This window comes from Ovis canadensis, chromosome 5 (genome assembly GCF_042477335.2).
Source record: "Ovis canadensis isolate MfBH-ARS-UI-01 breed Bighorn chromosome 5, ARS-UI_OviCan_v2, whole genome shotgun sequence".
In the NCBI taxonomy this organism is placed as follows: Eukaryota; Metazoa; Chordata; class Mammalia; order Artiodactyla; family Bovidae; genus Ovis; species Ovis canadensis.
In genome coordinates, this window is record NC_091249.1 from 100610212 (window position 1) to 100625734 (window position 15523).

Sequence of the window (15523 nt, forward strand, 5' to 3'; positions counted from 1 at the left end):
AAGGTCTGATGCTTGGGAAAGCCCATTTCTCTACCTGAATTTGAACATCTGTTTACAAGAGAAGGTAATGATATGTACCTCACAGAAATGTTGTGAAGATTAAACAAGACCTCTGTAGGTTCAAACAGTAATATTAGATATTATTATTTCTTTTACTAGAACTAAATCATCTTGATCTAAATAATTAAGGTCCCAAACTATATTAGACAAATGACTGCTTTGACTTTTTTTGTCCCAGAAATTCATAATCAGCACATCTTCCGGGATGTAGTGCATGAAGCGTACAGGGCTCAGGTATCAGGAGATGAAAGGTCTGAAAACAAACGGATTAAGCCAGTTTGAATTCACCTAGAGAAGACTCTTGAGAGTCCCCTGGACTGCAAGGAGATCCAACCAGCCCATTCTGAAGGAGATCAACCCTGGGATTTCTTTGGAAGGAATGATGCTAAAGCTGAAATTCCAGTACTTTGGCCACCTCATGTAAAGAGTTGACTCATTGGAAAAGACTCTGATGCTGGGAGGGATTGGGGGCAGGAGGAAAAGGGGATGACAGAGGATGAGATGGCTGGATGGCATCACTGACTCGATGGACATGAATCTAAGTGAACTCTAGGAGTTGGTGATGGACAGGGAGGCCTGGTGTGCTGCGATTCATGGGGTCGCAAAGAGTCGGACACAACTGAGCGACTGAACTGAACTGAACTGAATTCACCTATCAGTAAGTCTCTGACCCTTGGTTTTTCTTTCTGTGATGCAGGGCTTATGACTCCCATTTTGCAGAGGATTAGTGATAATGTATGACAGTGCCTAGCATAGTGAATAGCTCCCAGTAAACTGCTATTATAGGATATTTTTTCTTTTTTGCTTTATATGCCTTCATATTATCATCCATACTACAGGGTTGCTATTGTTCACAACTGCTTTAAGGTCCTCAGGCAGTGTGCTTCATAAATAGTAAGTATTGACAAGATTGTAGCTTAAAAAGATATCATTTGGATTGATAAATCATCCAATGTTAATACAGTGGGCTCAAACATTCTTTTCTGTTCAGATAAGAGTTTCCTAACTGGAAACTCTTTAGAAACTCAAGATTCTGAGGAATGTAAACACTGATCAGACATGGTTCTGCCTTCAGCAAGCTTACATCTTAGTAGGAGGTATTTCTCTCAGTAAAATCTGTGTCCAATCAAATGTGGTCTCTGTATGGTGATTGGGCTGTGAAGTAAGAAAAAGAAAAATGTTTTCAGAGATTGAAGTTAAACTTCTGTCAAGGGGATGAGTGATGGGAACTGGGTTAGGGCTGTGGCGTGGAGGATTAAAGTCTGTTAACTGTTCTTTATTGTCAGGCACAGTACTAGGCGGTTCACATTCATTATTTTAGTTAACCCTAAAGCAAACCTATCAGATGGGTTGCAAAATGTGGACTTAATGGTTGAAAACAGTTGGCAACTTAGAGAAGTGAAACCACTTACCTAAGATCATGCACCCAGGGAGATGGGATTTCAATCAGTAACACAGGGAGTAGGTTAGAAAGTGGGTCTTGTTCAATTTAACAGAAAAACAATTTAACCTGAGTATCTACCCTTCTGCAAAAAAATTCTTATTTTCCCTCTTGGATTCTTCTCCTTTCCTTTTGTACTGGGCCCAGTAATAAGTTCAATTCTGGATTTGGGGGCCCTATGATCAGGACTATAGTCATCTTTCCGTGTATATAACCCAAAGGGTTTAACTTATTTTTTTAACCCTCATACTTACATCAAGAAGAACTGATAGCTATTTCAGATGTGCTAGTGTCTAGCATTTATGAAAGGAAAGTCACTCAATATTAAGTCAATTGTAGAAATATGGTATAGAATATACCACAATTAAGATATATGACTATTACTTATCCTTTTATTTAACAAATACTAGTGATTATTGCTCCCACCCCCTCAATAATTCACAAATCTTTAAAAATAGTTTTAGATAATCAGTGTAGTCAACACAAGGACCAAATTAACATGACTTAGCAGATAGGACTTTTTCCTTATGTACCAACAGATCTGAGGATGGATAATCCAGGATAGTAAAGAAGAATGGAGAGGTGAGATCAGGAAGAATCTGTCTCTTTATCTTTTTCTCTTTTTTCTTTTTCCCTTCCTCCTTCCCTCCTTTTATTCCTTCCTTCCTGTTAAAACACTTAACAGGAGATCTACCCTCATAACTAGAGATCTGCTGTACAACTGAATCTGTCTCTTAAAAAAAATTCTGGGAAGCACCAGCTACCAATTTCACCTTCTCCTTGGTCAAAATCTATTACATGGTTACTCTAGGGAGCAAGGAAATCTGTGCTGTGGTTTGAATTGTAAAAACTGGAAGAAAAAGAAAAATATCATCATAGAGACAGAAAGAGGTCTTTTTAGAACATTAAGACTTTTACTTTTCCAGCCTCTATCATAAAGAAAAGCAAGGCAGAACAGGATTATAAATGGCTTTGAGGAAGCTATCAGCTCATCCACAGCATTGGGCCCAGGAAGCTAACTGGCCTTCCCAGGACTGTTATTTGTTGCTACAAAGGGCATTCTAGCTCTACTACTTACTGTGAACCACATTCAAGTTTCCTAACCTCTGTCAAACTTACCTGCCTAATTATAAAACAGGTAATTACAGTGCTTATTTTAAAGTATTCTTACAGTGCTTAACGTATTGTATATGACGGTAAAGGGAAAAAAGTGCTTAACATCACACCTGGCACAAAGTAAACTTTAAGGAATAGGAGCAACTATAAAAATATACTAATTGATATTGTATAATACTCATACTTCCTTGATTAAAGTGAGCTTTTTTATGTTATCTGTATATTGTCTTTTGTTTCTGGCTTTGTTTTGTTATTTTTTGTCCTAGGAATACTCTTCTTGAGCTCTGGATGTATCCTCATGACACAGACCACACTGGACACCAACTCAGATATTGGGGGAAGGTTTCACGACCACTGAGTGCAGACGTGCTGATCACTGGGCCCCCTGATACACAGCGGCTAAGCTCTCCTCTCAAGCTGGTGGGGCTGGTGCTGCCTTGAAGTGCTGAGAGATGCCATGCCAATTCACAGCAAGGTCTTTATTGTTAGAACTCCTGCATCATGACATCTTTATTCATGTGAAAATACAGGATGAATTTCAACTATATGATATTGTTTATGTTCATCAGAAATGTTATTTGTCTTTACAAAGTCTGGTTTCAATGAACTGACTATGTAATGGATATTAAATAAACATGGAATTTTACATGTTCATAATATTTGGTTTCTTGTTGTGATTTTGATGAACTATACTTTCAAACACTGTCAGTTCATCCTTATTTACAAACGAAACGTTTGCTTGTAGTGGAGTGATATAGTAACTTGCTTTATTTTAAGTCAAGTTTTCTATTCAATGTTTAATGTGAAATTGACTCAAAATGTTCTTTTAGGCCACATTTACATTTCCCTCTGTATAACATGTATTATACTATTTTAACAATGTTGTGAGCTATATAAACTAAAGACATTCTAATTCTGTTCTTAATGTATTTTTCCAAGATAAATAATTTATAATGCACTAATAAAAGTAAGGATCTCATGTTAAAAGAATTGTATGACCTACTGAAATTGATCTATGGAAACTGATTCTCTTAAAAATAATTTCATGAAATTATTTTGTACAAATTTGACTTTATTATATGAATTCTTGACAACAAATATAAAACAAAAAGAACTTGAACTCTCCCTCTTCATCATTTTACACACTGAAGAGAAGTAATTGAATACTTTCTAACTTTATGATTTTAGGGTTTCTTAGAAAAAGAAATCAGATGAATGTAAACATATCAGTTGTATATAACAATTCCAGCTATCTATTTAAACTAAAAGGCCTTTTCAAAGTACATCTACTCTTTTCACAAATATAAAGTGATATAATGAAATGTTTTCATCTTGCCATCCAGAAGAAGACATGTCTTTTTTTTTTTTTTGGAAGGCTGAAAATAAGTAATCCTGAGCCTAACAGGTACCTTATATCAGGACTCATAAGCATCATGTGAGATAAGAAAAGCTATGAAAGGGCAAACAAATATTCCAAGCACTAAGGTTCCTTTAACTTTAAAAGGTTTATTTAAAATGGGCAGTCATGGCATACTAGGACCACCTACCATTATCACGTACAAATCTGTGTATTAACATTCTGCCTTTGCAGGGAGGCACCAGGAAGATTCTGGGGAAGGGAAAGGACCAGTTTTCAGAGAGAGTTTCAAACAACACGATGATGGTGTCTGATCTTCAGTTTTGGAGTTGCAGGTGGTGGTGGAAATAAGGGAAAGGAGGAGGGAACTGGAAAACCTGAAGAGATGAAGGAATGGAAGAAGTCTGTAGGAATTTTAGTGACAAAATGCAGATTCCTATGACCATGCTTCAGAGCATCCTAGCACCAGTTTGCTAGGGGCAGTAAGATTATTTTAAAAGAGTCGGAACCTCGGAGTCATAAGAAATAGCTTCTTATGCCATTTCTTGGATTGGGATACTTTTGTGGGTGACTAACCTCACCCATTCCTGGGATTCTTTCCATTTGACTAGTTTCATTTTTCAGGCAGTGACCTTTCCCTGACCTCAGCCCCAAACTCCAGGTCACCTTGCTGTAGCCTTGGTGCAGGGCTGAATAGAGAGCTTACCAGATTGTTGGCACCAGATAAGTGGTACTGAGCACAATCGTCCTCTTTCATGAGCGGGAGGGAAGTTGCCTTTCCTAGGGTTCAGAGATCTGGGCTGACTTACGCCTCCTTTTCATTTTGTTGTCCAATAATTTTCCCTCTGGCCAGATCTGCAAACTGGTTGCCTTGCAGGAAGGTGACATGCATCACTGATGCAAAAAGAAAAAACTTCCAAACAGTTTCATTTTGTGATGAAATAGGTCAATTATTTGCCCCAAATAATTGAAAACTTTCATCGCTTAAACTTAATCTCATCTCTTTATGTTCCTATGTTGTCATCTGATTATACTCTTCCTCTGTGTCGAAGCATTATCTGAACATCTAGCTTGGCCAGTTTTCTATTCCACCACCCCCAAATTATCCTGGGAAAGATGTCCCTCCTCCTCAAACTGAAAACAACCTGTATGTACCAAGTTTTTAGATAGTGAAAAGATAATTTTTAAATTATGCATCAGTCAGAGATTCCAGCCTCAATCATTAGCCTCCATGTTGCCATGTAGCCATGACCCCACAAGCAGCATGGTCATTTCGAACGTTCTAGACTTTTTGCTCTTCTTTTTAAGGAAGAAACCTAATGAGCCCTAATGCTGAGATTCAAGGGCTACAGTGAATGGCAAGTTCTGACATGCCACATTGAAATGCAAAGCCAGCATACCAGCCTGCCTCTTTTGAATAAATCAGTATGGCCATACTGACAGTTTTCCTGCCTACCTCTCTATATTCTGTATTTGCTCCCATTCTAAGGATGTCAGCACTGAAGAAGGACAAAACAGGAGAAATAAAGAAAAAGAAGGAGGATCTCAGTAATGAATCGAAAACATCAAGCTAATCTTTTATCTTGGCATCCAATTTAGTTCTTGGAGAAACAGTGTTTCAAAATATTTTTCAAATGATTAGTTTCATGTCTTGCATTTGGACATTTAATTAGGCTTAAGGAAAAAAAGACAGAAGTTTTTAATACCATTTTGCTACATAAAATACTCATGAACGTTTCTGCCATATTAGGTAATTCTCTATCAAATACACTTGTGATTCCAAGAGGCCTGGCTGGGGCGCCGCAGCACACAACCGCCAGCCAGTGCCAGCTCCGCACAGGATGCATTGTACCCTGCGCGCTCTAAAGCAATCAAACGAGTCTGCAAATGTTCTTCAAAGAATACATCTAGAATGTTACTTCGTTAAACGTCTCCTTGGCATTCATTCTATTTTCCACTTTGAATTGCTGCATTTAGTTTTGTAATGACCTTCTATAGCAAGGAGGTTTTATTAACTCTTTGATCTTCTAGCTTTGGGATGAAAACAAAGGAAATATAAATGGGCACTTTGTACACTGTCTTACAGAGGAGGCCAGAAGAAAAAAGGAAATATGTTTTCATCAAACAGATTGGCCTGTGTGGAGACTTTCAGCCCTTCCTGTTCTTTTCTCCCTTTAAGCAAAATGCTTATCAATGTTGTACACGTGTTTGTTTTAATGTTGCTGAATAATGAGATCTTTGTTTCTCTTCTCTCTAGCATCCATAGCGGAGGTGAGGGTCAGATATCTCTTTGTGGGTTTTCTTTTTAAGGCGTCTTCATCCTTGGTTTTCTCTATCCCTAAGTGCCATTCTTGGGAAGTCTGCCATCATCTTTATGGGATGAAGGCAGCCTTGCTCTCTTTCCAAGTGTTCCTTTGGGTGTGTCTCTGTGAGTGTGGCAGGCGAGTGGTGTGTGCTCAGGTAGTTGCCTAATTCTGTGATGAGAAAAGACTGAGAACTCCACCTCCGAATTCCCATTCTGTACTTCAGTGTAACCTGCCAATATATTCTGACATGGAGTCTCAGAATTTATTCATCTTGCCCCTAACATCCTAAACTCATGGCATTATCAGTTTAGAGATGAGACACTGCCTTTCACACTGGCTGACTGTATTTTCACTTTTGGTCATCCTTTGGTTTCTTTCCTTTTATATTCTCATATGATTCTATGGTCTTGGTCTTTATCACAACTTTGGAAGCAAAACTTCAGGTAAAATATTACAAAATACCAGCATTTTATGACAAAAATTAAATCCAAAGAGTGGAAATAGTTACTAAACAGAACAAACTTTTCCTTTCCCCAATCCTGTAATCAGTCATTTACAACATCACACACTTTTTTTAGTTAGCATCTTGATATCTGAAGCTCTTATTTGTTGTTAAATTTAAAGCAACTTGAACTAAGAACCCCTGGACTTTCTGGAATTGCTCAATCCAGACTCTAGAATAACAGGTGATGTAATTGGATGCTGGTAACACTATCTGGTCCTTTTGTAGTACCTTCGGTTTATTTGAAATGAAAAGCCCCCCCTTGTTTTTTTAATCTCCAAATGTTTTCATTTTGTTTCAGCTAAGGTTTTCTTTTACCTAACTCATGCAACACTATCACTGTTACTGGTGTGCTGAGAATGATAAAGTAAACGATATTTTAAAAAACGAGTGATAATTTGCCTAGGTGCTTTGCTCAGGTAAATTTGGCTCACTATTAGAACTCACACCTTTTAATTTCCTCTTTGCTCTAATTTGCTTTTCTGGGTCACACAAAGGGTGGGGGAAATGATCAACTACTGAGATGGGAGATATTCAGCTCTTCATCCTTGGTGTTTTCTCAAGTGATGGTCTCATTTGTAAGAGGAGTGCCAGCCAGTTTGGTCAACCCCTTTTCAAATCCTCACTTGGTGCCTTTTAGTTGTTTTTTTTGGAGAATAACTCATTTCTGATCCTAGCAATTCTTTATTTTGTTCAATGTTCATTTGTCTTATCATACTTCAAACTATAATTTCCCTAAGATGAAAACTTGCTTATGATCTAGAATATGTTCTATAAATATTTTGCAATGATACTAATAACAAATCACAACACTGTGAGACTGTGTCTATTAGGACATTTGTATTTATAGATAAGTTACTGACTTTGAAAGGATGTCAGTCTGGCAGTTGTGATCAGAAAATAGCCTCAATTTATATACACATCAGGAATATTCCTAAACATTCTACTGAAATACCTTTCTATAACAAAACAAGCAATAGAACAATCAATATTTACATACATGCAGTGGTTAAACTTGGATATAAAGCAAGATAACAAGCAAAGAGAATAACAGAGCAGTTATTAAAGGAAAATTATATATATAAAATATACTGAAATTTGAGATCTTGAAATACTAATTGTTTTAAACGGTTCCAGAGAGATTGGAAAAGATTGGGGGGAAAAATTAAATGACTTACAGAATTCTCTTCTATTTTTATCTTTTGGTGGTCCGTTAAGAAAAAGTTCAAAACAGTATAACATTTATTCAGAGGCTAATAGCATTTTAACCTATTTGATAATGTTTTATGCTTCTTTCAAAAATCTTAAACTATGTAATCATAAAATAATATTGTGGTAGGTGTACATAGGGTGTTCTATTAAACAGTTGAAGAGGAAAGCCCTTTACCATGGACAATTACTTATTTAGACTTTTCGTCCATGTTACTAGGTCAAAGAGTAAATTTGTTTTCCTACTTTGCAAAATGGTGGGGGAAAAGAATTTAAGGATCAAGGGCTCTTGTGAAAAGTTCTAATTGTCTCGATGTTTGTAGAGAAAACCTAAGGGGCTCTTGGTTAAAAATGGTGAATTAATTACACGCACTTATCTCTTCTTCCACAACCTCTACCAAAATGATAGCAAAAAATAACAAAGGTATTTGCCTCTAAGAAAAGAAAATGAGAAAGAAAAAAATAGTGAACATGGGATTTCAATATCTATTTAGAAGAGAAGTAGGTAGACAAGTACATGAAGATCCGAGGAACAGAGCCAGGAGTGTGCCAAAAAGTCCTGAGAGCCTGAATGCAGAAGGGAGGGTGGAGTGCAGGGCTAAATACTAAAGGAGGGGTGGAAAGCTTGAATATAGACAGAGAGAACACCCAGATCTCCTCCCTCCCTTCACACTCAACACACACACACACACACACACACACACACACACTACCCTTCACTCTCTCTCCAGCAGGAGAGAAGGGGTTAGTCTCCAAAGAAAATAAACTATACTGGATCTTGTTCTAAGGATCCCGGCATAGCAGAGTTTGAGGCTAACACACAGGACTGAAATAAATCAAAGTTTAATACTAAATTATAACACTCTATCCCCTTCTCTAGCTCTGCTCTTAAATCACTTGTAGCCAGGTACATGCTTTCCAAGGTAGGAGACTTCAAGAGAGCTCTCTAGAGAAACTGAATGGTGCCCAAGAAAAGACCTATACAAACTGAAATTTGAGTTCACCTCAGAAAATGCTGGTTTACCTCCACAGTGAAGTCTAGTCATTAGTAAGCTCTTCCTGTACATGCAGAGCTTTCACACAGCTTTATAATGTTCTATTTTTAAAATATAATTGGGCAATTAAGAATCACCAGACAGATAAGTCAAGTCTTCCAAGTGAAAGTCAGAAACAAACTCGAAAGACAGAGGGAAAGATAGTGACCCAAAGAAAAGAGAGAAAAAATTCAAACTTATCATAGTCAGTATCCTCAGATATATGAGAAAAAACTGGGTCCATAAAGCAAGAATAGAATGTTGTGGAAAAGGAACAATAAAAGAACTTCTGAATATGAAAAATATATTTACAGTCAATTAAAAATTCAAAAGAAAAGTAAAAAGATAAAATTAAGAATGTTTCAGAAAGCAGAACAAGTCAAAGAATTGGAAACAAAGTGAGAAATGATAGGAGACAAGAATTACCATCTATTTCAATATAATGACTACACAAAGAAAATCTATTCCTTTCGTAACTGTGAAGAGTAGATATTCCATGTGGCTAGTGTTACGGCTCTCATGAATTTTGCAATGGAAGAAAATGCCACCACTCATAGGGGATGGTCTTCAGAGTTGAGAAATGGCCAAGCTCACCAATGTTAGTATGGTCCAAACTTGAATAAACACAATTTTCCATGGGTTTGAGGATTCCAGACTGACTGAAGTCACTGCTAGTACTGAGTGTTCTCAGTACTAGCACTAGTACTAGCCACTGAGGGTGGCCCATCAGTGAAAGAGACCATTAGAGGCACTGGGTCAACTATAGGGTTATGGAGCCACCTGAGACCGTTAATAAAATATTCAGGATTCTAGGGCTTCATTCATTCATTCAGAGATTCTATAAACATCTAGTCACTATCACCCTTTCCCTTTCCCTGTGCCCTAAGGCATTTGGTCTTTAACACAAAAAATAATAAATACATTCAGTTAATTGTCTTTGTACCTTTTTTTGTTCCTTTTGTACTCTCTCTACTGCATTTTATCTCCATTTCAATCCTTCTTCCCTCTGCCTGAAAAAAGTCACAATATAAGTCTGTCTCATGTAGCACTGCCTTTATAGTATAGTGACCTCAGAAACGTTTGATGTTAATTTATACATACTGTGGCAAATGTGCTGTCAACAAAATATTCTCCTTGTAGATACAATAGGATTGTACTTCCTCTTCTTTGAAATTAGGCATGACCATGTGACTACTTGGTCAATGGAATTTGAGTAAAAGTGAATACAAATTGTTATAGCCTTTTCCTTCTTCCATGGTGACCAGAAATGTTCCCACTAATTTTTTGTTCGATTGAAGTGAGGATGATGCAGAGCAAAATTCCAAATCAACCCATGGAAATATAGAGCAAGAAATAATCTTTGTTTTATAAAATCTCTGAGATTTTTTTTATATTACTGCAAAATCTAATCTATTCTGACTGATACAAATATAAATATAGAAAAATATAGTGTTTTCTCACCTACAGTCAGCCAATACATATAATGAGTGCTGTTTTAAGACTTCAGCCAGCGAATACTCATATGCCATTCTGTGTTTTCTTTAATGGCACTTCCCTGCGTTGTTTTTAGCTCTGCCTTTGATTTATTTCTGGTGAAGAATTTTGACTAATTATAAAAATCAAATGTTGCAAATGGTTATTCAGGAGGTTTCACCAAAACTCCCTATCAGGCTAGATGTTAAAATGTAAACCTTCAAGGAAACGGAGATAATAGAGGCTAAAAGTCAATATACAGGGATTGGTGAAAGATGTTTCACATGATGAAGAGCAAACTTCACTGCAACCTGGAAGATGTTGTTAATTGTATGAATAGTAGCTAGAAGAAACTATGGCCAAAGACAGACCACAGTTTGGGTGTTTGTTTTTTGTTTTTGTTTTTGTTTTGGCCATACTGCGTGACATGCAGGATCCTAGTTCCCCAACCAGGGATCAAACCTGGACCCTTGGCAGCGAGAGCATGGAGACCTAACCACTGAACTACCAGGGAGTTCCCTCAGGTGTTTTGAAGATGGAGGATGTTAATTATCTCTTGCCACATACAGATTTCCTCAAACTTAGCCGGCATTCAGAAGTGGTTCTGACAAACCAAAAAATCTGTGTGACTCACTTTATTGATATATTTGCTTTATTGCTGTGGCCTGGAACCAAACCTGCAATATCTCTGAGGTTTGCCTGTATCCCATTTGCTATACAAGTTAACTCTACTCATTATGTGAGGAATTAACATGAGGGTGTAAAAACCAGGAGACAGGGCCATTGAAGGCCATGTTGGGGGCTGAGGACCTCAGTGGAAGAGCCCTTGGCAAGGTGTAACTTAGGGATTGTACCTCCAAAGGTGATTCTGCTATAATGGCCTTGTTGTTTGTAGAGATAGTGTTCCTGTTCTAGAAACACAGTCTATACCATCCCATTTGCATCTAACCAATGGAACATACTGAATAAACAAATTTCAAAAATACATTAAAAAAATGGATTGAGATACCTCATGAGCTACTGTCAGCTTAAACAGTCTACCCAGTATTTAATAGTATTATATTATTATCTGCATAAAATTGAAAATACTTGAAAAGACTGAACTTTTGAGATCTCAACTAAATCTTTCCTTAAGTATATTATTTTTCTATCATATAAATATCAAGATATATTAATTAAGAAAAGTTAAACTATAACTTTCCTAAAAGTAAAATTTGAAAAAAATAAGAGGAACAATTACATTATACAGCATTCACAGTCAGCTGCAACTGTACACTTTTGGAATAATTATTTCCTCAGGTTGCAGATCTAAAATCATCATTTTGATTTTGCTCCTTTCCTTATGTCTTTAAAATTGGAACTATTTCTTGATTTTCATTATAATGCCAAATTCATTATATACTTTAAAATTTCACCCGAATAAAAGTTTAAAGTTTGTATTACTCCATTAGAAAGACAAATATAACAGACTATTTTTGTTAGAAAGACAAATATAACAGTAATTTTTATAAAGACATTACTTCTACTCTTATTTGAAATTGAATTGACATTTAAAATATAGGTTGATTTCCTTTTTATAAAAAAGGCAAAAAAAAAAAAAATCCCCAAACATTAGCATGACAGTGACAAGACCATAACCATCTAAACGGCACTAACATTTCTTTCTGTTTCTCAACCAGAAATGTAGTTTATTGGCTGTCCTAGTTTACTGATTGGTCTCACTTCAAAAGTTTTTTTCTAGTTTGCTTTGTTTATAGTGTAGAATTCATTTCCCCATAGAAATAATGTTAAGCATAAGAGTGACTCAATTAAATTAGTCCTCAGAAGCCTTCTTAACTGCAAAATTCTTCAATTGAGTATTCTCCAGCTACAGAATCTAATCTCCTTGTGTGGGAAAACCTAAAGATGGGCCTTGGTTGAAGGATATGCTACAGACTCTTGTAGTTTGATTGAAGGGGAAAAAGTGGTCTATCAGTTCAGTTCAGTCGCTCAGTCATGTCTGACTCTTTGCGATCCCATGAATTGCAGCACACCAGGCTTCCCTGTCCATCACCAACTCCCAGAGTTCACTCAGACTCACGTCCATCGAGTCAGTGATGCCATCCAAACATCTCATCCTCTGTCGTCCCCTTCTCCTCCTGCCCCCAATCCCTCCCAGCATCAGAGTCTTTCCCAATGAGTCAAATCTTTGCATGAGGTGGCCAAAATATTGGAATTTCAGCTTTAGCATCAGTCATTCCAAAGAACACCCAGGACTGGTCTCCTTTAGAATGGACTGCTTGGATCTCCTTGCAGTCCAAGAGACTCTCAAGAGTCTTCTCCAACACCACAGTTCAAAAGCATCAATTCTTCGCCACTCAGCAGGATTCCAGCTTGTGCTTCTTCCAGCCCAGCATTTCTCATGATGTACTCTGCATATAAGTTTAATAAGCAGGGTGACAATATACAGCCTTGATGTACTCCTTTTCCTACTTGGAACCAGTCTATTGTTCCATGTCCAGTTCTAACTGTTGCTTCTTGGCCTGCATACGGGTTTCTCAAGAGGCAGGTCAAGTGGTCTGGTATTCCCATCTCTTGAAGAATTTTCCACAGTTTATTGTGATCCACACAGCTTTTTCCTTTTGTTTTGCTTCCTGGTGACTTAGATAGACCTACTTTTTTTCTTCTTACTACTGTTTCCTTTGCCTTTGCTAGAGTTTATCTCCTTCTTTTTTACACAATAGATACAGAATTTACTTCTTGAATAATAACAAAGTACCTATAATCAAAATAATAACAATAATAAAAATAAATAACACTTACTGAGTGCTACTACAAATTATACGCTGGTCCAAATTTTGTGTGTGTGTTATCTTATTTAATCCTATAACAACTCTAGATATAAAGCATTAACTTTATTCCCATTTTAAGGGTGAGATAACTGAGAAATACAGAAGTTGAACAACCAACTTAAAATCCCAGAAGTTAGTGGGATAAGAATTTAAACTTAAGGAGTTTGACTCTGAGTCTTAGCGCTTGTTAATCATGAGAAGACAGATGAAGAGAGAGATAGATGGAAGATAGATGAACACACAATTTACCTCTACTAAAATTAAAAACAGATGGAAATAATACTACATCTGCCTTATTTCTAAAAATTTTAGCAGCAGTGGGAAAAGCAAACTTCAGAGGTCAGCAGTAACTTGCATAATTCATCTCCATTTCAAAAAAAGAAAAGCTTTTGGAACTGAGGCAATAGCTCTGTGTAGACAAGAAAAGAAATTAATGCACTCTGACAGTGGGTTCTGGCTTGGGTGTGGAAAACACAGCGATTTGTTGGAGAGGTTGAAGAGAGCAACCCTTCCTTCTCCCTTCACTGCGGGACCACCTGGTCCCCACAGAACTTACCCTGAAGCAGCCCTCAACCATTACTGGAGAGTGTGCAAAGCAGGCTTTGGGGTTCTAAGTTTGCTACATGGAGAAGGAACCAAGGGTAGGATACACTTAGATTGGCAATGCAAGCAGCAAAGTTTAGGAAGCTAGCAAAATACCAGGAGACACATATTTCCTTCTGTCCTTTCAAAAAAATATTGACAACATGTATAAAGTGAAATTTGTAGGTGTAATGTTTTAACTCAGTAAAAAGTCACTTAATCCTAATGTGTTACTGCCTTCCTTTAATCCATTGCCAATAGCTGGGAACAGAATCAAAGCACAGACAATGCTCGAGAAAGTCACGAGCAGCTAGGAGAGTAAGTTGTTCTCACTCTGAGAAATTAGAAATCCTTCTCCATTGTGCATTCTTACATCCTTGCCAGGAAACGGATACATTTCCCCACTAGGAACTGAACACGGTCACCTTGGCCCAGGTTGTCAGGATTTAAAACAGTAACAGACGCTTGTCTACAGCAAGATGACAATATTGCTATCAAAGATTTCTAATGTTTCTTTCAAAACAAAAGACATAGTAACATGTGGAGATTTAATGAACATTTCACAAATAGGAGGTGGCAATTTGGTTTGTTAGTGCCAGCTAAATACCTTTGTTAAAAGAAAAAATTCATGAGTGAGCAAATAAATGGTTGGATGGCATCACCAATTCAAGGGACATGAATTTGGGTGAACTCTGGGAGATGGTGAGGGACAGGGAGGCCTGGTGTGCTATAGTCCATGGGGTCACAAAGAGTAGGACATGTTTTAGTGACTTAACAACAACAAGAAATAAACAATCATTTCAACAGTCAAGTAGTTACTTTGACATCCTCTAGCTAGACAGAAGTGCAGGAGTGGAATTGGGAATAAAACCCAGATGGCAGTCTGCTGGACACAGATAGGGCCTGGACATGTGCACACAGAAGGAGGTGTTGATATTGGCCATTGAGAGGGAAGTGAGACATCTATAATGAAGGTGAAAGCTTTTATATGGAAAGACACTGCAATGAGAGTCTATAATTTGGGAGATTCTGTGCTCCTTCTGAAATAAACAGTTTTGTGACCTTGGGAAAATTATTTTTCTTCCTTGGGTCTGGTTTCCTCTACAAACTTAGGGAGTTGAAAAAATATCAACAACAGAGGGCCTACAATGCCTGGAATATTTACTATTTGAAATATTTACTATTTTTTCTTTCCAGAAAAAAAACTGCCAACCTGTAATATAAAACATCCTATAGGATTAGTGATCCTTAGAACACACATAAGGAAATAATAGGGTAGATGATTACTCTAGTTCTTCCCCCTTCTATCAATTTATTCATGTACTAAATGAACATATACTGAGCACTCATTTGTCTTAGGTGCTGTCCTAGGCCCTGGGACTTAAAATATGAATCAGTCATAGTCTCTCTGAATATTCATTGGAAGGACTGATGCTGAAGATGAAACTCCAATACTTTGGCCACCTGATGCGAAGAACTGACTCACTGGAAAAGACCCCGATGCTGGGAAAGATTTAAGTCAGGAGGAGAAGAGGACAACAGAGGATGAGATGGTTGGATGGCATCACCGACTCGATGGACATGAGTTTGAGCAAGCTCCAGGAGTTGGTAT

At 37.3% G+C, this 15523-nt stretch overlaps 1 long non-coding RNA gene across 3 annotated transcripts in view; it reads left to right on the forward strand.

Annotated features, from left to right (window-relative positions):
- Positions 1 to 3274, forward strand: part of LOC138440490 (uncharacterized) — a 40662-nt gene extending 37388 nt beyond the window's left edge. For 2 of the 3 annotated variants that reach the window (XR_011257051.1, XR_011257052.1), the window contains 2 exons: positions 239 to 718; positions 2884 to 3274. This is a non-coding gene — a long non-coding RNA (uncharacterized lncRNA). The remainder of the gene's footprint in view (positions 1 to 238; positions 719 to 2883) is intronic. The other variant, XR_011257053.1, reaches the window with a different exon arrangement.
- The last annotated feature ends 12249 nt before the right edge of the window (positions 3275 to 15523 follow it).